This window comes from Nycticebus coucang, chromosome Y (assembly GCF_027406575.1).
Source record: "Nycticebus coucang isolate mNycCou1 chromosome Y, mNycCou1.pri, whole genome shotgun sequence".
NCBI classification, from domain to species: Eukaryota; Metazoa; Chordata; class Mammalia; order Primates; family Lorisidae; genus Nycticebus; species Nycticebus coucang.
This window is the reverse complement of record NC_069805.1, coordinates 13,719,323-13,744,422: the sequence shown is the minus strand read 5'-3', so window position 1 is coordinate 13,744,422 and position 25,100 is coordinate 13,719,323. Positions and strand designations below refer to the sequence as shown.

General features: G+C 41.5%; 1 non-coding gene across 1 annotated transcript; it reads left to right on the top strand.

Moving 5' to 3' along the window:
• The first annotated feature begins 24,083 nt into the window (after positions 1 to 24,083).
• LOC128579205 (U1 spliceosomal RNA) lies at positions 24,084 to 24,247 on the top strand. Its single transcript, XR_008378079.1, has one exon. It is a non-coding gene; the product is annotated as a U1 spliceosomal RNA (small nuclear RNA).
• The last annotated feature ends 853 nt before the right edge of the window (positions 24,248 to 25,100 follow it).

The following is a 25,100-nucleotide window of genomic DNA, read 5'->3' as shown; positions in this document are numbered from 1 at the left end:
TGTGTCTATGAATACTGTTACTTGACAACATTTTCTATTTTAGTGCAAACTATGTGTGTGTTTAGTCATGAGAGTATCTTGTTGTTGCTCAGCCTGGTCTCCAACCACAGAGCTTAGGGGATCAGCCCAACTTGGCCTTTAAGAAGAACCAAATAGTATATTCACATGTGACAAAATTCATTCATGTCTAATAAATGGGCTTTGACCATTTTCTGTTTGTTTCCTTCCTTCCTTTTTTCCATTTGCTCCTCCCTCACTTTATCCTTCCTTCCTCCAATTGTTTCTCTCTCTCTCATTTGATTTCTCTCTCCATTCCTTTCATTCCTTCGTTCCTCTATCTCTCTACTCTACACCTTAATGAAAACTTCTGTAGTAACAAACAAAAAATTATATAAGTGATCCCTGAATATGTAGTCTAGAACTCTATATCGAAATGGGTGAATTGTGGAGTTTGTAAATTATATATGAATAGAGTTATTTATTAATCTACAGATTGTTATTTATAAGGTAAATCTAGACAAACCTTTACAAAAACATAAGCATGAATGAGCACCATAGCTCACATCTATAATCACAGCAATTTCAGAGGTCGAGGCAGAAAAATCAATGAAAGCTAAGTTGTTTCAGACCGGACAGAGCAAAATAGTAACTTGTCCAGGAAATAAGTGCAAAACTTCCCCAGAAGTATGGCATCGGCCTGTACTCAGCTTCTGAGAAACATAAACTCAGGACAACTACTTGAGCTTAGCAGCTTGCATTTCCTTGAGCTCTGATGGTACCAATAATTGTTTCTGGGTCAAAGGGGGAAACATAGTATCTAATGGATAATAGAGATACTGTATCGTATCTGTAGCACACAAAATTTTGTATACATTTATCTGAAATGGGATTTATTACCAGTATTTCCAGTCCGGCTCTATATTTGAACATCAACTAATAGAAAATACTACATTAATAGAATCAGAAAGGATAAAAACAATTTCCACAAGGGGCAAAGAAAAAGGCTATAGACAGAGGCAAAATACCTTGTTGATAAAATCTTTTAAAAATATTAGAGTGAGAAGTTTGCCAGCCCCATATTCCAACGGTGGTAGATTCAAACCTGGACCCAGACAAACTGCAACAATAACATCAAAAATTTTACAAGAGTAGGGAATGTCTTCAGGACTACAAGTGGGATTTACAGATGATTGGATACATGTAATGTGCTATGTTCACATGATGGAATAATTTTTATGAAACAAAAGGAATGAAGCATACATTTAGGTTACAATAGAAATTTAGCTTAAATCATTATGATAAGAGAATAAAGCCACTGACATAATACCACACAGAGCATAAATGAACTCAAAAGTAAACATCAAGACAAGGACACTTGATGTTTACAAGGGGCAGGTTTGTGGGATAGGGAAAGTGACTGCTAGTCGGGTATTGACATTCTTTATTTGTGTGGGGGGACAAATTTCTAAAATTAAACTGTGATGATAGCTGTACAATTGTGTGACTATACTAAGAAACACATAATTGTATACTTTCAAAGAGTGAACTACTTATTCCAATTAAGCTAATTGAAGATGTTTTTCCAAACTTGAGGACCTCAAAAGGTTCACAGTGTAATAAGTAACCAGGTCATAGAGCACTTGAGAAGCATTCAACCCTATCTTTCTGCTCACCCACAGGTTACTATGCATTGATCTGGAAGGCACATTGTTCATCCTACTGAAGCTGTCATTTTCTTTTTTCCTTAAGACAGCATCTGATAATTTCTGCAGGGTAGAGTGTTCTAATATCATCCTCACTGACCACAATTTCAAAATCCTGGATCAACTCTTCCTATTGCTTCACCCTCCACAGTATCTGGGATTCCAGGAACTCCCAGTGTGCCCAGTTATTGTGGACCACCTGCTTCTGCATCCAAGTGTATTAGCATAACAGGTGTGAGCCACCACTGCAGATCATGAACTAAAAAATTTTTTAAGACTAATTGATGGCCATCAGTGGCGCTTCACCTTGACACGTTAAGAGAACACAGCAATTGCATTGTCTTAGTTTCTGAATTGTAGAACAGCTTAAGCACTAGTGAGATCCCAATCTCTGAAGATTGGAAAACAGCCAGATGTTATGCAGGGGCCTAGAGTCCCAGCTGAGCGATTAGGTTCACTTAATGACAAAACTTGAAGTTTCCTGTGACATGTGATACAGCAAGGACCAAGTTTACTCCCTTTTTTTAAAAACAAACTTCATCTTGTCTCTCAGCCTTAATTTTGCAGCTGCATACCAAAGGCATTAGGCAACCTGCTTCCTACCCTGCACGCTGTTCTTGCCCCATAATTTGCACCCTTGCACAATGTCTGCTCTGAGTGATAGCAACACTCTCCCAGACAGCCAAGGAGAAGTACTGCTCTGTCCCCTATAGCCACTATTAGCTCGCCCTCACACGCCCTCCCTTTTTTTCCCTTCTGTACCCTTAAATACTTCCTTTTAGATCTGAGGTTTCTCTGCTCTCCTGCTGAACCAGGACTAGGAAGCCCAGGCTCCAGCTTTAAAATTAACAACCTCTTGTTTTTGCATTGGGATTGGTGTATGAGTGATTTAGGTGTGGCATCCCATGACTTGGGGACAACATTTGGGGGCTTGTCTGGAAGAACCAACCCAAATCTCCGAGTACCTGCTCTGGAAGTGAGTGTGTGTGTGTGCCGGCATTTGTCTTGTCCTGTTCTGTGTTGGTTGCATTTGTTGAATCTATAGTCTGGACATAGAATCCCTGGCAGAGTTAAAGAGGGGATGTCCCGTAGATGGAGGACTGGGACGTGGAATCCCCAGTCCCTGGTCAAGAAGAGCACGGAGAGGTGATCCTTCTGGTTGAGAGAAAAGGCGGGTCATGACCGCCAGATGGGGTTACACCGTCATTTCATTTTCAGTTTTGCCTGAAAACCCGCAAGGTCAGGCTTCTGTCTTCTGAAGGAATCTTGGGTGTTATTTGTTTTGTCTGTGTTTTATTATATTTGGAGGGTGACATAGGACAGACACAGGTAACTCCTCCCTAACTTTGACTCATTTTCAGGACTTCAAAGACAAAGCCCAAGAGTACAGCTTTAATGTGTCCAGAGGTAAACTTGTGTTTTTTGCAGGAATGAATGGCCGGCATACCACGTCGGATGGCCAACAGAGGGCACTTTTCAACTCCCCATTATCTTTCAGGTCAAACATAAAGTTTATTGATCTGAGACTGGGCACCCGGACCAGATCCATATATAACTGCTTGCCAAGACCTTGTGGAGAACCCGCCATCGTGATTAATACCCCTCCTTCCTCCATAAGGCAAGGATGTAGCTAAACTCCTAGCCTTGAAGGAGAAAATGTAGAAGTCCCCTGAACCCACTGCCACTCTCCTGGTCCTCCCAGGAGGAACTGATCCAGAAGTGCTCTTCCCCACTTCCTTCAATCCTCATCTCGGGAGGCACCGTTTCCTCAGAGTCCTCCAAACTGTGAGGCCACTTTAACCCCAGGTCCAGAGGGTACCCACCGGAGCCTACCTCACACCCTCCCTACAGCCCTTGGCGATCTGACAACAGACTCCACAGTGTTGCCTCTCCACGCGGTGGGTCCCCACGATGAAGCGAACCACCCGAATAAAGCCGTACCGCTACTGGCCCTTCGCCACAAGTGATCTCTATCACTGGAAAATGAAGAAGCCTGAGTTCTCTAAAAAACATACTGCCTTGATTGACCTTTAAGACTCAATTCTTTTTACCCACCAGCCTACCTGGGTCGATTGTCACCAACGGTTACAGGTTCTTTTTACTACTAAGAAACAAAACTGCATCTTGGCTGAGGCCAGGAAGGCTGTCGAGGATGCAGATGGAAGCCTGACCACCAACCAGGCTCCTATAGATGTTGCTTTCCCTCTGACTCGCCCCAACTTAAACTTTAATACAGGAACAGGTCCAGTAAGACTCCAAGTCTACTGCCAGACTCCAATGGGGGGGTCTCCATAAAGTACCTAGAAATCTAACTAATTTGTCCAAAGTAGGTAATGTACAGCAGGAAAAGGCAGAATCTCCAGCAGCTTTCTTAGAAAGAATTACAGAGTCATTCCACATGCACACAGCCCTAGACCCTGAAGCTCAGGAGAATAGAGCAGCAGTTGAAATGTTCTTTGTTAATCAGTCAGCTCCAGACATTAAGTGTAAGCTACAGAGGATATATAGACTGGGTAAGAAGTCTTTGCAGGATCTCATAGAAGTTGCTGAAAGAGTTTACAACTGTGAGACCCCCAAAGTAAAGCAAATGAAGGTGGCTAGAAGACAGACCCAGGAATTAACCAGGAGCCTCCTGGCCTCCACGGCAATGACCTCAGACAAAAGGAACAGTCTGCTGCGCCGACTGGCAGCAGGAAGTAAGGAGGGCTTTCCAGGGTGGAAAAAGCTCCACGTCCAGAAAGACCAGTGTGCCTATTGTAAGGAACATGGACACTGGGCCTGGGAGTGCCCTAAGAAACCACCTCCAAGAATTTCATGTCCCCACCTTCCTGCCTGTGTTAGAACTGAGAAGGCTCAGAGGGTAAGAGGTTCAGGGCTCGTCCTCTCTCCTGAGTCCCGAGTAACTCTCAGAGTGCAGGGGACGCCAATTAATTTCCTGCTAGCTACCGAAGCCCAGCATTCAATCCTGACACAGGACCACGACCCTATAGATGCCAGGAAATCATCGATCCATGGGGCAATGGGCATCAAACAATATTCATGGACTACCTGAAGAATCATGGATTTAGGCGTGGAGAGGGTATCCCACACATTCATGGTCATCCCCTACACTCTTCTTGGGCGAGACCTCCTAACTAAGGTAGGGGCTCATATCATTTTCAAAGATGAAGGACCCCTTGTCACAGACAAGTATGGGAGTCCCATACAAAAACTTACCCTAAAATTTGAAGATGAGTACAGACTGTACCAGCAGCAGCCTGAGGGCCATCAGCAGACACATGTGACTGTATGGATGAAAACCTACCCACTTGCCTGGGATGAGACTGGAGGAGTGAAGCTAGCTGCCCACTGACCACCCGTCATTGTAGAGCTCAAGCCAATGGCTGAACTCATACAATCGGCAGTATCCCATATCTCAAGAAGCTCAGTGGGGCATCATGCCTCACATATGGAGGCATTTTAAGAGCGGGATACTAGTGTCCTGTCAATCTGCATGAATCATTCCCCTGTTGCCTCTAAAAAAGCTACTGACTAATGACTATAGACCAGTCCAGGACTTAAGAGAGGTCAACAAGCGAGTGCTAGACATCCACCTCACCGTCCCAAAACCTTATACACTATTAAGTACTCTCACCTCTGATTGAGTATGGTACACTGTTCTCGACTTAAAAGATGCCTTCTTCAGCCTTCCGCTAGCCCCCCAGAGGCAGGCAATGTTCACCTTTGAGTGGAACAATGAAGAGCAAGGGATCCATGGTCAACTTACCTGGACCCGGCTGCCACAAGGTTTTAAGAACTCCCCCACCATCTTCAATGAAGCCCTATATGAGGACCTGAGTGAGTACCAGCAGCAGCACCACAACCTGACTCTTTTATAGTACGTAGATGACATTCTGATCATAGCCGAGACAAAAGCAGAATGCCACCAAGGCTCGCAGGACTTGGTGACTGCATTAGGAGCTCTGGGGTACCAGGCCTTTTCCAAGAAGGCTCAGATTTGTCAACAAACTATGAGTAGTCTGGGGTACATCCTTAAAGACAGGCAGCAGTGGCTGTCCCAGGCAAGAAAAGAAACAGTTCTGAAAATTCACCCCGCCCCCCACCATACAGCAAGGAGTGTGGGAGTTCCTTGGGTCAGCTGGGTTCTGCCGTCTGAAGATTCCGGGGTTTGTGGAGATAGCAAAGCCACTCTATGAAGAAACCTGGGGCAGCCTGCTTTTCCTGTAGAGCACAGAACGAGAAAGATCCTTCCAGGCCCTGAAACAAACCTTGCGCTCGACCCACACCTAGGACTCTCAGATATTACCAAGCCCTTTCATCTGTATGTAGATGAGCAAAAAGGCATAGCAAAAAAAGTGCTTGCTCAATCGCTTGGTCCTTGGACCCAGCCGATGGCCTGTCAATGAAACTGGACCCTGTAGCGACAGGTTGGTCCCCATGCCGATGCCTTATTACAGCTCTGGCATTGCTGGTTAAAGATGCAGATAAATTAACTTTAGGGCAAGAACTGTTGATCACGACCCATCAAGCCATTGAGATATTCCTCAAACAGCCATCGGATCTGTGGGTTGGCAGTGCCTGACTCGCCCACTACCAGGGCCTTCTGCTGAACCCTCCACGAATCCAATTCCTACTAAAGTCCTCTCTCACTACGGCAATCCTATTACTGAATCCATACCTAGATGCCCCCCTCCGTGACTGTGTTGACATCCTAGCCCAGGTTCACAGCGTATGCCAGGACCTTACAAATCAGCCCCTCCCTGATGCGGAGGCCACATGATACACAGATTAGAGCAGCTTAATACAAGATGAATGCAGGTGCACGGAAGTGACAGTGGTATCTGAGACTGAGACTGATTCCCAGCTGGGATGTCAAACCAAAAGGTTGAGCTCATAGCTCTAACACAAGCTATGATCCTGGGGGAAGTCCTAAGACTTAAAATCTATACCGAGAGCCAATATGCCTTCACCACTGCCCACATACACGGGGCAATTTACCAGGAGAGAGGACTCCTTATAGCGGGGGGAAAGGTTATCAAAAATAAAGATGAAATGCTTGACATCCTAAAGTCCTTATGGCTTCCCCAGAAACTAGCCATCATTCATTGCCCTGGCCATCAATGGGGGGACTCCCCTGTAGGCAGAGGCAACCGGCCAGCCGACCAGGTCACCAAGACTGTAGCCACTTCGGCTATCCAAGAGCTTCCTGTTACTACATGTCCAGACCCTGGTCCCCCCAACACTTCCACAATCCCCGGAACATACTCTGGATGACCTGAAATAGATAAAGCAGATCCCACAAGCCCACTCCTCTGAGAAGTACAATGGATGGAACATCACCTGTGATGGCAAAGTTCTTGTTCCAGCAAAACCAGGACAGATAATTCTCCATAAGATCCATTCATCCACCCACCTAGGGTCACGCAAGATGAAAGACCTGCTGTGCCATGCCAAAATCAAAATAGAAAACCAGAATAATAAAGTTGACGAAGTCGTAGCTTCATGCAAAGTATGTATTGTGACTAACAGTGTATCTAGCTCCCACAATCCAGGGTCCAGAGAACGTCGGACGGAGACAGGTACGTTCTGGGAAGTAGACTTTACTGAAGTTAAGCAGGTAAATATGGTACAAATATCTTCTTGTTTTCTTAGATACATTCTCAGGATGGGTAGAAACATTTCCGACCAGAAATGAGACTGTGCAGGTAGTAGAAAAGAAAATACTTTAAGATATAATGCCTATGTTTGGGATTCCTGATCAAATAGGATCAGATAATGGCCTAGCCTTTACTTCTCAGGTAGGGCACAGTCTAGCAGAAACCTTGGGGACTAATTGGAAATTGCACTGTGCCTATTGATCCCAAAGTTCAGGGCAGGTAGAGCGGATGCACCACACCCTAAAACAGACCATGACTAAATTAATTATGGAGACTGGCAATGACTGGGTGTCTCTCCTTCCCTTTGCCCTGCACAGGGTGTGAAACTCACCCTACCTTATAGGAAAAACTCCCTAAGAAATTCTCTTTGGAAGACAACCCCCTACAGTCCCTAAATTGCATTACAATGCTCTCATTTCAAAGGGCCCGGATCTTAAAGCTTGAAAAGATTATGCAGTAACTTTATATTTTTATCAAAGGCACATTGAGCTAATTAGGAGAGACTTATAGCCCGCCACAGCTCAGGACCTGTCCCTGTGACACAAGCTTTCCAGCCTGGAGACTGGGTGTATGTGAAATGTCACCGACAATAAAAGCTGGAATCCTGGTGGAAGGGCCCATATACCGTGGTCCTCATTACTCCTCCCGCACTCAAGACTGACGGCATCACCTCCTGGATACATTACACGCACGTTCACCTAGCGACCTGTTCACCATCAAAGAAGACTCCACCCCACAGTGGAAATTCCGATGGGACCCTGATAACCTACCGAAGATCAAACTGTAGAAATGCCAGGATCCCTGAGGCCCCATTTGTCTATCACTTATTGACTTATTCTGCCTTGCTGATTATACCCCTCACCGCTAACTGTCATTGTCCTGTTAAGATAAGGTGGTTAGTTACTGATGCTAGCACAGGGCCGGAGCTCAATCAGACCTCTGGAGTTCACCCGAAGGGTACTTTGTTTCTGTAGCTCTTAGTCGACCAATAAGATCTGGTAGGGATTAGACCCTCCCCCTCAGGGTGACAGTCATATTGTTCCAGATATACTCTAACCAAGTACTTTTATATCTTCTCCAGTCACCTTCCTAATAAGTGTGGAGGAGGAAGTTCATATTTCTATAACTCATGGAACTGTTTCCAACAGGCAATTATGGTGGAACCACCTGAGACAAGGAGACTTGATCCAAGTAAAGAGGAAGGGTGTTTGGAGAGGTCACATCTGTGCAGGAGGCTCCAAACCTGACACAGTTAGTATCACCTTTATGGAGAAAGGAAAGCAAATGCTGAATTGGGACTCGGCATATGGTGGGGTGTGAGACTGTATGACATGCATGGCGCAGACCCGGATAATGTTTTACAATTCAAAATCTTATACACCTCTGTTAATAATAAGCTTGCTGGGCCCCTAAATAGTGCTCAAGCCTCACCCTTTAGTCACCCCTAAACTTTATGACTCCCCGACTCTCTTGACCAAGCATTCAGTACCCAAATTCTAAACCCCACACCTGTGCCTACCACAGATCCTGATCTACTTTGGAAATTAGTCATTGCTACATACCAAGTCTTAAATACTTCAAGTTTTAAATACTTCCAGACCAGACCTTACTATGTCCAGTTGGATATGTGTTGAAGCCAGACCACCATACTATGAGAGAATAGCCCTAATAAGCAAACCTAAGATCAGTTCCCAGGCTAGTGACTGCTGTTGGCAACAGTCTAATCCCCGAGTCATCCTACAGTCCATTAAAGGACAAGGAACCTGTATAGATTAGACACCCACCAATACCATCATCTATGTAATCAAACTCCCACATGGGATGTGACTGGATATATAATTCCCACCAAAAATTCCTTGTGGGCTTGCTCAACAGGGCTCTCCTAGTGTCTACATGTAGTAGTCCTTGATTTAACCCGGAGCTTTTGTGTCTTAGTGCAGCTCATCCCCAAGCTGATCTATCACTCAGAGGAGGACTTATATCAGGCATACAATTCACCTCCAGGCACACTTACAAGAACCAAGAGAGAACCAGTCACAACAATAACTCTAGCCATGCTCAAGGAACTAAGTATAGCAGGAACAGGCACAGGAATCTCCTCTTTACTCCTACAAGACAAGAACTAAGGAGCTCTGCCCACTGCAATATACTTAGACATAAAAAGAATAAAAAAATCCATTTCCCACCTTCAAGAGTCCCTAACTTCCCTCTCTAAAATAGTACTCCAAAATAGGCAGGGGCAAGACTTACTGTTCCTTCAGCAAATGGATTATGTGTGGCCCTAGGAGAAGAATGCTGTTTTTATACAGACCACTCAGGAGTAATCAAACAGTCCATGGAATTAGTGAGAGAAGGTCTCTGAAAAAGAAAACTTGAGTGGGAACAGTCTCAGAGCTGGTAGGAGTCTTTATTCAGCAAGTTACCCTGGCTCACAACTTTAATTTCAACCATAGCAGTCCCACATGTAATCCTGTTAATGCTATTAAATTTTGGCACCTGCATAATTAATAAATTAGTGGTTTTAATCTGAGCTAAAATTAATACTGTTCAATTAATAGTATTACGGGCACAGTATACCACCCTCAGCACTGAATGCACCACCAATGGCATAGAGCTAGGGCACGTAAAACCCTCTGAAGACCCATTATTGGATCTTCTAGGCACAAAAACAGGGGGGAATGTAAGAACCAAGTTAACTTCATTTTGTTAAAAATAACTTCCTATTGTCCCTCAGCCTTCATTTTCCAGATGCATACCAAAGGCGTTAGGAAACCTGTTTCCTCCTTTGCCCCCAGTCCTTGCCTCATAAGTTGTGCCCTTGCACAACGTTTGCTCCGAGCAATAGCAACACTGTCCCAGACAGCCAAGGACATGTAATGATCAGTCCCTTAGACCACCATCAGGTCGCCCCAGTGGCTCCCCTCACAACCTGTCCCTTTTTTTCCCCTCTGTATCCTTAAAAACCTCCCTTCTTTTCGAGATTGGGGCTTCTATTTTCTCCTACTGTGCCAGGACCAGGAAGCCCAGGCTTGAGCTTGTAAATAAACAACCTCTTGCTTTTGCATTGTACTTTCTCTCTGGGTAATTTAGGTGGGGGATCCCGTGACTTGGGCGCAACAATACCAGGGCCTTCTACTGAGGGCAACTAAATGAATATCTGCTTCAGTACATAAATAGAGAATACCATTGTAGAGAACTTACCCCTCATTCTTATTTTGACCAGGGATCTAGTGTTGCAATTTTTCCCCTAGATTAGATATCAACTAGAGAAATTTTTCTCTCATAGGGAAATTGTTATCCAATAACTTATTTTAATCAACCCGTTGGATTTTATGTGACTCTGATCCTTATATATTTTAGATTCTTGTAGTCAATGGAAAATGCACACCCAATGAATTCTTTTTTCTTTTCTTTTTTTTTTTTGTTAAATCATACCTGTGTACATTAGTTGAATCGGCTGTACCCATTCTAAGATGCACCATAGATGTGGCCCACCCTTTACTCTCCCTCCCCCAAAACCTCCCCCCTCCCTTCCCATTCCTTGGCCCTTTGCCCATAGTCTTGTGCTATAGTTGGGTTATAGTCTTCATGTGAAGACTATAACCCAACTATAGCTTCAGATTAGGGCTGAGTACATTGGATACTTTTTCTTCCATTCCTGGGATACTTTGCTAAGAAGAGTATGTTCCACCTCCAACCATGTAAACAAGAAAGAGGTAAAGTCTCCATCTTTCTTTAGGGCTGGATAATATTCCATGGTATACATGTACCACAACTTGCTAGTCCATTCGTGGGTCGATGGGCATTGGGCTTCTTCCATGACTTAGCAATTATGAATTGGGCTGCAATAAACATTCTGGTACAGATGTCTTTGTTATATTGTGGCTTTTAGTCTTCGGGGTATAAACCAAGTAAAGGAATTATAGAATCGAATGGCAGGTCTATTTTTATGTCTCTATGTGTTCTCCAAACGTCCTTCCAGAAGGAACGTATTAGTGGGCATTCCCACCAGCAGCGTAGAAGTGTGCCTTTTCCTCCACATCCACGCCAACATTTCTGGTCTTGGGATTTTGTTATCTGGGCTACTCTTACTGGGATTAGGTGATATCTCAGAGTAGTTTTGATTTGCATTTTTTCTGATGATTAAGGATGATGAGCTTTTTTTCATGTATTAGTAGATCGTGCGTCTGTCTTCTTTAGAGAAGTTTGTCTTCAAGTACCTTGCCCACCCTGAGACGGGGTCACGTGTTCTTTTCATGTTAATACGTTTGAGTTCTCTGTGGATTCTGGTTATTAGATCTTTATTGGAGGTATAACCTGTTAATATTTTCTCCCATTCTGAGGGCTGTCTGTTTGCTTTACTCACTATGTTCTTGGCTGTGCAGAAGCTTTTTTATTTTGATCAGGTCCCAGTAGTGTATTTTTGATACGGCTTCAATTGCCTGGGGAGTAATCCTCATAAAATATTCACTCAGGCCAATTCCTTCAAGGGTTTTCCCTGGACTTTGTTCAAATTTTTTTATATTTTCATGTCTTAAGTTTAAATCTTTTATCCAGTGAGAGTCTATCTTAGTTAATGGTGAAAGGTGTGGGTCCAGTTTCAATCTTCTACACGTTGCCAGTCAGTTCACCCTGCACCATTTGTTAAATAGGGAATCTTTTCCCCACTGAATGTTTTTAATTGGCTTGTCAAAGATCAAATAATGGTAAGTAGCTGGATTAATCTCTTGGTTCTCTATTCTGTTCCAGACATCTACTTCTCGGCTTTTGTGCCAGTACCATGGTATTTTGATCACTATGGATTTATAGTACAGTCTCAGGTCTGGTAGCGTGATTCCTCCGGCTTTGTTCATATTGCTCAGTAACGTTTTGGCTATTCAAGGATTTTTCTGATTCCATATGAAACGAAGTATTATTTTTTCAAAATCTTTAAGTATGACAATGGAGCTTTAATAGGAATTGCATAAAAATTATATATTGCTTTGGGCAGTATGGACATTTTAACAATGTTGATTCTTCCCAGCCATGAGCATGGTATGTTTTTCCATCTGTTAACATCTTCGGCTATTTCTTTTCTTAGAGTTTCATACTTCTCTTTGTAGAGATCTTTCACGTCCTTTGTTAGGTATACTCCCAAATATTTCATCTTCGTTGGCACTACTGTGAAAGGTATAGAGTCCTTGACTGTTTGTTTGGCTTGCTTATTGTTGGTATATATAAAGGCTACAGATTTATGGGTGTTGATTTTGTAGCCTGAGACATTGCTGTATTCCTTGATCACTTCCAAAAGTTTTGTAGTAGAATCCCTTGTGTTTTCCGGATATATGATCTTATCATCTGTGAAGAGTGAAAGTTTGATCTCTTCTGACCCTATGTGGATACCCTTGATTGCATTTTCTTCCCTAATCGCAATGGCTAAAACTTCCATTAGAATGTTAAAGAGCAATGGAGGCAATGTTTAACCTTGCCTAGTTCCTGATCAAAGTGGAAATGATTTCAATTTAACTCCATTCAGTACCATATTGTTTGTGGGTTTGTGTAGATGGCCTCTATTAGTTTAAGAAATGTCCCTTCTAAACAAATTTTCTTAAGTGTTCTGATCATGAAGGGATCCTGGATATTATCAAAAGCTTTTTCTGCATCAAATGAAAGAATCATATGGTCTTTATTTTTAAGTTTGTTTATGTGTTCAATTACATTTATAGATTTACATATATTGAACCAGCCTTGAGATCCTGGGATAAATCCGACTTGGTCATGGTGTCTAATTTCTTTGATGTGTTGTTGGATTCTGTTTGTTAGGATCTTATTGAGTATTTTAGAATCTATATTCATTAGTGATATTGGTCTACAATCTTCTTTTCTTGTTGGGTCTTTCCCTGGTTTGGGGATCAAGGTGATGTTTGCTTCATAGAATGTGCTGGGTAATATTCCTTTTTTTTTTTTTTTTTTTTGTAGAGACAGAGTTTCACTTTATGGCCCTCGGTACAGTGCCGTGGCCTCACACAGCTCACAGCAACCTCCAACTCCTGGGCTTAAGCGATTCTCTTGCCTCAGCCTCCCAAGTAGCTGGGACTACAGGCGCTCGCCAAAACGCCTGGCTATTTTTTGGTTGCAGTTTGGCCGGGGCCGGGTTTGAACCAGCCACCCTCGGTATATGGGGCCGGCGCCTTACGGACTGAGCCACAGGCGCCGCCCTATTCCTTCTTTTTCTATATTTTGGAAGAGATTTAGTAGTATAGGTACTAGTACTTTAAATGTTTGGTAGAATTCTGACATAAAGCCATTTGGTCCTGGGCTTTTCTTTTTAGGGAGATTTTGTATAGTTGATGCTATTTCAGAACTTGATATAGACCTGTTCAACATTTCCACTTCGTTGTGGCTAAGTCTTGGTAGGTGATGTGCTTCCAGGTATTGGTTGATTTCTTTAGATTTTCATGTTTGTGAGAGTAGAGTTTTTTGTAGTATTCGTTAAGTAGTTTTTGAATTTCTGAGGAGTCTGTTGTTATTTCATCATTCCCATTCCTGATTGATGAAATTAGAGATTTTATTCTTTTTTTTCCTGGTTAGGTTGGTCAAAGGTTTATCTATTTTGTTGATCTTTTCAAAAAACAAGATTCTAGATTTTTTGGTCTGTTGTATAATTCTTTTGTTTTCAATTTCATTTAGCTCTGCTCTAATTTTGGTTATATTTTTTCTTCTGTTGGGTTTGGGGTTGGAGTGTTCTTCCTTCTCCAGTTGCTTGAGATGTCCCATTAACTTATTAACTTCCTCTCTTTCCGTTTTCTTGAGAAAGGCTTGCAGTGCTATAAATTTTCCTCTGAGGACTGCCATCGCAGTATCCCAGAGGTTCTGGTAATTCATTTCTTGATTGTTGTTTAGTTCCAAAAATTTGGTGATTTCCTTCTTAATCTCGTCTATAACCCATCTATCCTTCAGCATAAGGTTGTTTAGCTTCCATGTTCTTGTATGGGTATGCAGGTTCCTGTTGTTATTGAGTTCAACTTTTATTCCACGATGGTCTTAGAAGATGCAAGGAATGATTTGTATTTTTTTTAAATTTTAGATTTGATTTCTGGCCTAGGATGCGGTCAATTTTGGAGTATGTTCCGTGGGCTGAAGAAAAGAATGTGTATTCAGTTTTGTTGGGATGAAATATTCTGTAGATGTCCGTTAAGTTCAGATGTTGGAAGGTGGAGTTTAAATCTACAATTTCTTTGCTTAGCTTCGTTCTGGAGGATCTATCCAACGCTGCTAAAGGGGCCTTAAAATCTCCAACTACTATGGAAGTGGAGGAAATTGAGTTGCTCATCTCTGTTAGAGTTTCTCTTATAAATTGAGATGCGTTGTGGTTGGGTGCATAAATATTAATATAGAGATCTCATTATTTTGAGTATTACCTTTAGCAAATATGAAGTGTCCATGCCTATCCTTAATTATTTTGGTTAGTTTAAAGGCTATTGCGTCTGTGAACGGGATTGCAGTGCCTGCTTTTTTCTGCTTTCCATTTGCCTGGAATATAGATGACCATCCCTTCACCTTAAGTCTATATTTGTCTTTTAATGTAAGATATGATTTTTGTAGGCAGCAGATATCTGGCCTCAGCTTTTGTATCTAATCAGCCAACCTGTGGCTCTTTAGGACAGTTTGAAGCATTCACATTAACTGAGAATGTTGATAAGTCTTTTGAGAGTCCATTGGACATTTTTAATCCTTTTCTGACTCTAGATATTGGAATTTGTTCAAAATTTTCTGGGTGAATTTACTTTTGTGGTGGAGGATTACGCTTGTTTTTATGGAGGATAGGTCTGAGAATATCCTGGAGAGCTGGCTTAGTTATTGCAAATTTCTTCAAAGTGTGAATGTCATTGAAATATTTAAGTTCTCCATCTTAAATGAAGCTCAGTTTAGCTGGGTACAGGATCCTGGGTTGAAAGTTATTTTGTTTTAGGAGATTAAAATTCGATGACCATCCTTTTCTAGCTTGAAAGGTTTCAGCAGACAGTTCTGCAGCTATTCTGATATAATTCCCCTTGTAGGTAATGGTTTGCTTTCCTCTGGCAGCTTTCAGAATTTTCTCCATCATATTAAGTTTAGTGAAATTGATTATGATGTGTCTGGGGGAAGTCTTATTTGGGCTGAGTCGTGCTGGAGTTCTGAAACTGTCTGCTATCTGAATTTCGGAATCTCTTGCTATGTCTGGAAAATGTTACTTCATAATCTCATGGAGAAGACACTGTATTCATTGTGAAGACACTTTGTCATTTTTGGGGATCCCTATAAGATGAATATTGGTTTCTTCAAATTATACGAGAGCTCTCTGAGAGAGTGGTCTGTTTTTGCTCTCTATTTCTCTTCTTCTTTGAGGTTTTGGGAGCATTCGAAAGGTTTGTCTTCGATGTTAGAAATACTTTCATCTGCTTGCTCCATTCTGTTACCGAGGGATTCTACTGGGTTTCTCACATCTTTGAGGGATGCAACTACTTGTCTCAATGTGTCGAAATCTTTGGTCATTTGGTCTTTGAGTTAATTCCTGAGATAAGTTTTGGAATTCTAATTCAATCTTATTTGCCATCCAGATCCTGAATTCAATTTCTGACATCTCAGCTATTTGTTTTTGCATGGGGTCTTGTGCTGTTTCTGCCCCATTGATCCTTGGGGGAGTTCATCTAATCTGATTATTCATATTTCCAGAATTTTTCTGTTGATTTTGCCTCATGATTATTTTTCGCTGTTGCCTCTAGACGTCCTCAGAGTTGGGGAAGTTTCTCTCCAAGATTATACCCCAGCAGGATCACTCTTTTGTTGCTGGATCTTTGTAGGGAGTGACCCTGTGTAGTTCCTCTGGGGCTGCTCTAGCTAGGGAGTTCTGTTTCTGGAAGCAGCTCCGTTTTGTGACACACTTGAATCCAGCAACAGGGCTGGGAGTGGTGCGAACAGTTCTGGGAGTGCCAGGCGCCCAGTGACTTTGGCACAGAGAGCCCAAGGATCCAGCAGTCTCTGGCCAGGAAAAGAGCTCTGCACAGAGGCAAGGAGGGCTCCAAAGGTCACGCAGCTACCAGAGTCCTTGTCCAGATGAATGGGCTAGTGTGGAAGCTGGGAGGACACAGGAGGGAGGACACAGTGTTGCCTGGCTTCTGCCATTCCTGGTCAGGGAATATGGAGGCCCATTGGGTGCAGGACCCGGGTTGGGGCTCGCTGCACAGCTGTTATGGAGGTCTGGGCGGTACCAAGCCAAGGAGTTTGAGGTTTCTATGAGCTGTGACATCACGGCACTCTACCAAGGGCAAAAGCCCAAGGCTCCAGTTTGCCAAAACCGTCTCACTCTGCCCCTAAGGATTAAGGCTGTAAGGCAGCTCAGGCCCCACGTTTAGGCTGCTCAATCAGTAGTTTACTTTGACTCACCCAATTCTTGCTCTAAGACCCTGAGGGCAGAGCTTGCCGGGGCTGTTCTTTCACAATGGCTTCCTGAGCCCAGCTCAGTGCCTCAGTCTGGGGCCCCAGACCATGCCCAAAGTTCTCCACACTCCTGCTCAAGCTCTCCCAAGGCAGTTCAACTGAGTGCCAGGTCCAAGAACACCAAAAGAGTTCAGAGGTAAACCCTTTCCGGTTTGCAGTCTCACTGCTGCTTGTACTTACAGTTGCCGGCGTGATTAGGTCGATCGAACACACGCAACCACTTGCCAGTTTTCCACTGTTTTTTTCAGCATTGTGACTTAGGCTACATCACAGCTGACATAACTTCCTAGAGTCACTTCATTAGGAAACTATTTGTTTTTGTTTTTGTTTTTTATTTTTGGATACAGAATTTCACTTAAAGGTGCCTGTTGTAATGCCTAGATGATTTTTCACTTTTTAGTAGAGACAGGGTATGAGTCTTGCTCAGTCCTTTCTCAGCACTCCCTCATACAAGGACTGCATTCATCTCAGGAAGCCAGAGGGCTACTTTTATAGGTGTGAGCCATGAAGTTTGATCACATTTTCTTTCTTTGCTTCCCTTGATCCCTCTCTCCCTTAGCCCATCCGTCACTTTATCCTTTCTTCCTCCAATTGTCTCTCATTCCCTTGCTCTCTCCATTCTTTCCTTTCCTTCATTCCTTTGTTTCTTCTATCTCTCTACACCACACCTTAATGAAACAAACAAAATAAATATACAAGTGATCCCTGAAAATGTACTCTTCAACTCAATACTTGACATGGTTGAATCTTGGAATGTGTAAACTATATATGAATACACTAGTTATTTTTTTAATCTACAGGCATTTATCTCATTATTTATCTTGAGACAGTCTCTCACCATTCTGACCAGACTAGAGTATCATATCATCAGCCTAGAACACAGCAACATCCAAACCTTGGGATGATAAAATCCTCCCACCTCAGACACTGATGTAGGTGGAACTAAAGGCAAGGGCCACCACCCTGACAACCTATTCTATTTTAGTACAAACTGAGAGTGTGATTTAGTCTGAGAGTATCTTGCTGGGTCTTGAGGGTATTCTAAGCCTTATCTCCAACCACAGAGCTGAGGGGATCAGCCCAGCTTGTAATACAAGAATAACCAAATACTATAGTCATGTGTGGCAATAGTCATTGAGCTCTGAGTGGATCAGCCCAGCTTGTCCTACAAGAATAACTAAATACTATAGTCATGTGTGGCAATAGTCATTGAGCTCTGCTTAAAGAGCTTTTAGGGGGTTGAGTATTTCTCAATATTGAGACCTAGTAACACATTGGGATCATGCAAGGACTGTTTTTCTTCTCTGTGGTGGCACATATTAACACACTTATGTACACATCTCTTTTTTTATATATCATGTTTCATTAGTGACTTTGTATTAAAGAAGTGGAAAAAAAAAGTCTTCTATTTTTTATGAAAAAGCCAAATGTTTGGACACCCCTGGCCCAGGTGTCAGGGATGCTGTAATATTTCAGACTGGCTGATAATTCCAAGGATGTGAAGAAAGAACTGCAGGTACAGGGTACACTACTGGACAAATTACCTAACCAGATTTCAAGAGAGGACCTTCAGTAGGACATATACTGTCCCAAAGAAGTCTATTCTACAGAAAGAAATAAAATCTCAGTTAAAGTATAACTAATTGTGTGATATCCCTTCAGGTCTGTGAAATTTGTCTGATCACTGGACATGGGTCCTATTTGTGCAACATCTCAGGGAAGCACTAGTTATAAACCATTCTTTTCAACTTGCTTACAAATCTATGACATGAAAAGGAAAGTAAGGGCTGTTGAATCCTTTGGCTAGATATACAAACAAAGTTTTAGAAACAGAAATATAGTGTCACGAACAGAACCACACTGTTTAGTAACTGTTTCAACCCAATGACAAACCAGAATAGCCAGTACATAGATGAAATATGGGACTACATAAAGGAGGTGATTTATTGTGCCCTCATGGGTGGGAACAGTGAGTCAGGACAAGTGGGCTTGGGGTTGGTTCTTTAGGATATTTCCAGTTGAACTGAAGGGTAGCTGTTCTCCAGAGATGTCTGGTTTCTGGGTCTAGACTGATTAGTTAATATTGGCCAATTTGGAGCACTTCAACAGAAGTGATAGAGGATATCCTTTGGATCCTCAGTGTGCATAGAAAAAAAAAAAAAGCCTAAGTTCAGTCAAGATTTCATTGTGTGTAGTTTACAGTGAATACTGGAATCTATGAAATTAAAGGGTCACAGTTACATAAAATCCAAAGTGTTGATTAATTGAGGTTGTACAATAATAATTCTTCTAAGACAGCATAATTTCTCTAGTTGACATCTAATCTATGAGGAAAATTTTAACACTTGATCCGTGGTCAAAAGTAAAAATTAATGGTAAGTTTTCTTCATTTACATATTGAGACAGACTCTCATTTGTTTGCCCAGGGTAGAGTGCCTTGATATCATATCTCAGCAACTCTAAGTTAAAGGTTCAGTTGTGGAGAAATATAAGCAACTTAGACACCTGTCCACCATGAGCAACAACTGAGAAAGGAAAATCAAACCTTCCCACAACCACACAACTAGGATACAACCTTGGATAGTCCTCAGTTGACTGCTTCAGTTCAAGATTTCCAAATCAATTGTCAGAGTCAGCACACACTCTGAAGTTGGAGAGTTCAACAGGTCAACAGTAAACAGATGGCAGATATTTACTGACAGGAGTAAAAATAGTTCCTGTGCTCCATTGAGGTTGAATGGCTCACTCATCAAATGAATTATTGCAGGAAGGTTAATGCCTCCTTCCCCACCTTACACCTCTGTCACACCCAGTCACTGGTAACACCACAGGTATATGACCCAGTACCCTATAATGAGCACATTCTCCTGGGGGTTGTAATTTCATGAGTCATAGAAAAATATGTGTCCTAGGCCAGGCTACTACACTCTGCCACCAGATGGCAAGGGGATCTGAAACCTGATAACTTCGGTTGTTTAATAGAAGCTGGGTAGCATCACTCAGTTCCAGCCCAATCCCAGATTGCTGTCGCTGCCCTTATATACTCCTAGAATTGCCATTTCTTTCACAGCGATACTCCTCTATGGTCAATACACTGTTTCAGTTCACAGATACTGTGACTCAGCCCCACCCTCTGCTGATGCCAGTGAGACAATTCTTATGGGGCTGGTGTCTCACAATCTGCTGCACTCTCTATTGGGGTGGGTGCAGTTAGAGCTTAGAAATGGCTTTCAGTTTCTGCCCCTCCCTGGGCTGTTGCTGTGGCCAATCCTGCTTTTGCCCTTATAATGCTTCCCTGACAGCTGATTGCATCTTGATTTCACAAATGCAGCAATTCTAAATCACCTCTGCCCTGGGCACATGCTGCCTCTGTGCAGGCTGATTCTATTTTCTGTCACTGGTATGCCCCACCTAGGTAGATACTGCCTCAGGTAGACCCTTTGCTCAAGAAGCCTGTTTTTTTTTTTTTATCCCAGATCTGTTCTGCCAGTGGCTGCCATGGGATAGAGGCCAAGTTCCCTCTAGTTTCCAAGAGAATGGGTAGTGTCTCTGTATTATAGGCCCATGTGTGTGTTCCCTATTGTTTTTGCGACTGCTTTTGCCTTTCCCATTTTGCACCCTTGCTTCACAGTCCCCTCTCCATATGGAGGCACAGAACCAGAACAGACTTGTAACACCTCAAGCCCCATCCACACCTCTCAAAAAAAAAAAATGCCCAAGAACCTGGAATCTACTTAGGATAGGTTTATAGAACTAGAGTTGATGGTAGAGGGGATTTCTGGGAGTTCAGAGTTGAAGGTACAGTCTATGTTCAGCTTTATACATGGTGAGAGAGTATAATGGCACACTTATGTGTCCTCTCTGGGAAAGGAGTTCTGGTTTTGAGAAGTTCTCTGAAGTAGGATAGAATAAGAAGTGTTCGAACTCCTCCACTCACTGGTTTGCAGAAAGTATAGTGTGGGTCGTTCTCATTTGGAACGGGATTCCCTTTCACTTGACAATGAATTTGGTACCTATTGTTTGCTTTCTTGGGGGGATCGCAGCTTGCTTCATCAGGGGAGATGTGGGCTCTTAAACCTTCTCTCTTAGCTCAACTCCAAATCATCAGCTTATTTGCTAAATTTCTGTCCTTTAACTCTCCTTATGAAAGGGAGCCTCTGCAGAAAGCTGGACACTAACTTAATGTGCACTTCATTACTTTTGATTGCTTAAAAATATTCTATCATGTGAATATAGCACATTATATGTACACAATTATCTGTAAATCTCATTAATATTTCTGAAGACGTTCCCTTCTCATCTAACATTTTTATAACATTTTATCAATAAGAAATGTTGCCTTTGTCAAAACACTTTTCTGTGTCTCACGAGGTCACCATGTGGTTTTTCTTATCGATTCTATTAATATAGTGTGTTGTATTAGTTGATTTATCCATAGTGAGGTAGACTAGAAAGCCTGATAATAAATCCCATTAGGGATACATGTGTAAAATATTTTGTATGCAACTATATAGTATACCTTTTATAGTTTTGACGATGTGTTTACCTCTTTGCTCCAGGAAAATACATGTGTTGGGTGGCACCTGTGTCTAAGTGTGTAGGGAGCAGGCCCCATATACAGAGGGTACCAAGATCAAGCTCTAACCCCAGCCAAACTGCAACAAAAAAATAGCACGTTATTGGAGAGGTGCATAAAGCCTCATCTAGTTGAGAGTCTGAAGTAAGAAAATCGCTTAAGCCCAGGATTTGTAGGTTTCTGTGAGAAGAGTTATGCCAGGGAACTCAACCAAATGTGATACATTGAAAATCTGTCTCTACAAAAATAATAATATTAATAATACATTGGTACCATCATAGCTCAAGGCAATACAAGCTGCTGATGTGAAGTGATCTGCCAGATTTTAAAATGTCCATACTACCCAAAGTAAGATACAAATTTAATGCAATCCTCATGAATTACAGTCATACTGTAAAACCTTGACAAAAATAATAGTTCATTTTATGTGGAATCAGAAGAAACCTCGATTAGCCAAGACATTACTTAAAAATAAAAAGAAATCAGGAGGAATCATGTTACTAGACTTCAGACTAAACTAAAAGTTTGTACTGATCCCAAAGGCCTAGTACTGGCACAAAAACAGAGTGGTAGATGTATGGAACAGAATGAGGAACCAAAGGACAAACCCAGCTACTTATCATCATTGATCTTTCATAAGCCTATCAAAAACATTCAATGCGGGACAGACTCCCTATTTAACAAAAGTTGCTGGGCGAATTTGCTGGCAACTTGTACAAGACTGAAACTGGAACCACAACTTTCACTATTAATAAAAATATGAGTCACATTCAATAAAAGATTGAAACTTAAGACATGAAACTATAAAGATTCTTGGAGAGAGTGTGAAGGAAACACTCGAAAAAATTGGCGTGGGAGAATAACTTATGAGGAGGACACCCATGCACTCTCCCATCTACCCACACATGCCAAGGGAATTGAAGCAAAACCAAAAATATATTACTGGGATCTGGTCAAAATAGAAAGCTTCTACAAAGCCAAAACACAATAAGTAACATAGGCAGTCAGCCCTCAGAATGAGAGAACATATTTGCAGGTTATGTCACTGACAACCATAATCCTCAGAGAACTCCAATATATTAGGCAGAAAAGAACAGTGACTACATCTTATTGTGAGCAAGAGATCTGAATAGAAAATTCTCTGAAGAAGACAGGGGCAAGGGCTACAGACACATGAAAAAATTCTCATTATTCTTAATCATCAGAGAAATGCAAATCAAACCCACTTTGAGATAGCATTTAACTTCACTAAGAGGAGCCCACATAACAAAATCCCAGAACAAAAAGACGCTGGCATGGATCTGGAGAAAAGGGAATATTTCTGCACTGCTGCAGAATTCCCATTGCTGGTGGAAAGCAACCTAAATTTTTTTTGAAAAACAGTTTGGACATCATTAGGGATCTAAAAATAGACCTGCCCTTCGATCCTTTCATTCCTCTACTAGGTATATATCCAGAAGAGCAAAAATCACTTTATAACAAGTATGGGTACTTATATATTGGTTTCATAGTAGAGCTGAGTACATTAGATACCTTTCCTTCCACATTGAAATTCTTTCCTAAGAAGAATATGTTTACTGGAGAGAATTGTAAAAAGCAGGAGGGGCTTTTCTAGTATAGGGGCTTTCTCTGCGGCAATTACCTAACATTCCTCCTTTCTTGATTTATTAAAAATAAGGGGTTGGAATTGGGATAGGGGATGTAGAGTTCTCTCTTCTGTAGCTTTTTTCTGCTGAGAGGGGCTTATAGTTTCAATTGGCCAACTATAAGACAATTAGGATTTTTTTGTTGTTGGAAGGATGTAAGTTTTTCCTTTTAGACTGTCCTTTTAGAGGTGGTTGTTTAGAAGTGGTGTTTAGGAAAGTCTTCTGGTTCTGAGTAGTGTCGTCCATTCACAAAACACAGTTTCTCTTGTTGTAGGTTTGAAATACCAACTGAGTACCTGTTGAGATAACTTTGAGAGTTGAGTTTGAATAAAACGAGATATTGAGTAGAAAATGTTAGCTGTTTCTGCGTCTGTTAGTTCTGATTCCCACCGCTGCCAGTAAGGGAAGTATGGTAACTTGGGCATCCCTTTTCATACACATTGTTGTATAGAGAGAAAGAGGAGGCACTGGAACAAGTTCACCTCTTGCAATAATTTTAAAATCAGGTAGTAATATAACTACAGAACAGAGATTTGAATGTGGATAGGGGAAATTCGGTATAATTTTTTCCCGCAGAGAACTGAAAGGAAACATGGCCCTTTCTGGGTAACTTCTTTTTTGGTTTGAAAGGGAAAGTGACTATATTAGAGTACTTTGATGGCTTTAGGCCCTATAGGGGAGTGGTACTGGTAAAGTTGAAGTAAAGAAGGTATGACTGGATGACGAGATTGAGTGAGGGTACAAAAGGTTTAGTTTCATGTGTGTAAGTTGTTAAATTAAGAGATGTGGGGTCTGAAAGTTTGAGCGATACAATCTTAGGAATTATGACTCGGGCAGTTTGAAGTTTAGTGTGTAAGATACCTTGAAGATTTAATTCAATCCAGTAGCCCAGTTTATAATTAGGGTGATATTTTAAAAGCTATTATGTTCGTAAAATAGAATCATAGGTTAGATTAAGATTTAGTTGGGGTGTGAGGGTGGAGAGATTGAAACATTGAATTTGATTTTGGCTAATTTCTTGTTTTAAAATTTGAGGATGATCATACTTACCTGGCAGGGGAGATACCATGATCACAAAGGTGGTTTTCCCAGGGCGAGGCTTAACCATTGCACTCCGGATGTGCTGACCCCTGTGATTTCCCCAAATGTGGGAAACTCGACTGCATAATTTGTGGTAGTGGGGGACTGCGTTCGCGCTTTCCCCTGAAAAAAATAAAATAAAATTTGAGGATGAGTTTTAAAGATTTTGATAAAGGAAGGAAAAAAATATATATATATATATTTTATATATATATATATTTTTTTTTTTTTGTGTGTGACTGTAAATTCTGAATATGCATATTCTGGACCCAATCTCCTATATGTTCTTATTTCCAACTTCAGTCTTTAAGCTTAGTAGGGTTATTTGGTTTTAATACTGCTATGTTGAGTTTTTAAAAGTATGGCAGGGGCATTGAAAAGTAATTGTTGATAGTTGTATATCTGTGTCAGTGACCTTCCAGGGGGCTATAGATTCAGAGTCCCAATAGGAACATCCATTTTTACATGTTTACATTTTGCGTCAGGATTTTGAGTACTACAAGCGTATATTTGGAGGGTGTAGTTTAGATAACAATGCTTGCCTGAAAATACTAAGGTATATGAATCACTTTTAAATAATTCACATAAGGTGACATTAAATAATACATTAGAGTGATTTAATTTTCTAGTTAATGTTTTGTCAGTGGAAGTGTGAAATTACTTCTAGGTGTCAGATAAAAAGTTGATGTGTAATTTCCATGTTTCTTTTCAGTGTCCAGAGAGTAAGAGAAGTGGAGGGTTTTGTAATCAATGCTTGTAAGTATTAGGAGAGGTTATTAGAAATAAGAAAATTATTAGAGGCATTTTAAGAATTTAAGAGAATACTTTATGAACATGGAGTAAAGGGGTAGATAGTATTTTCTTTTGTGATTATTATGGTGGAGTCATTGTGATTGGATTAACCTTAAAGAATAACATTAGCAGTATAGTTATTATTACTATGAAGATGTCTATTCTTGAGCAATAAAGGAGGTAATGA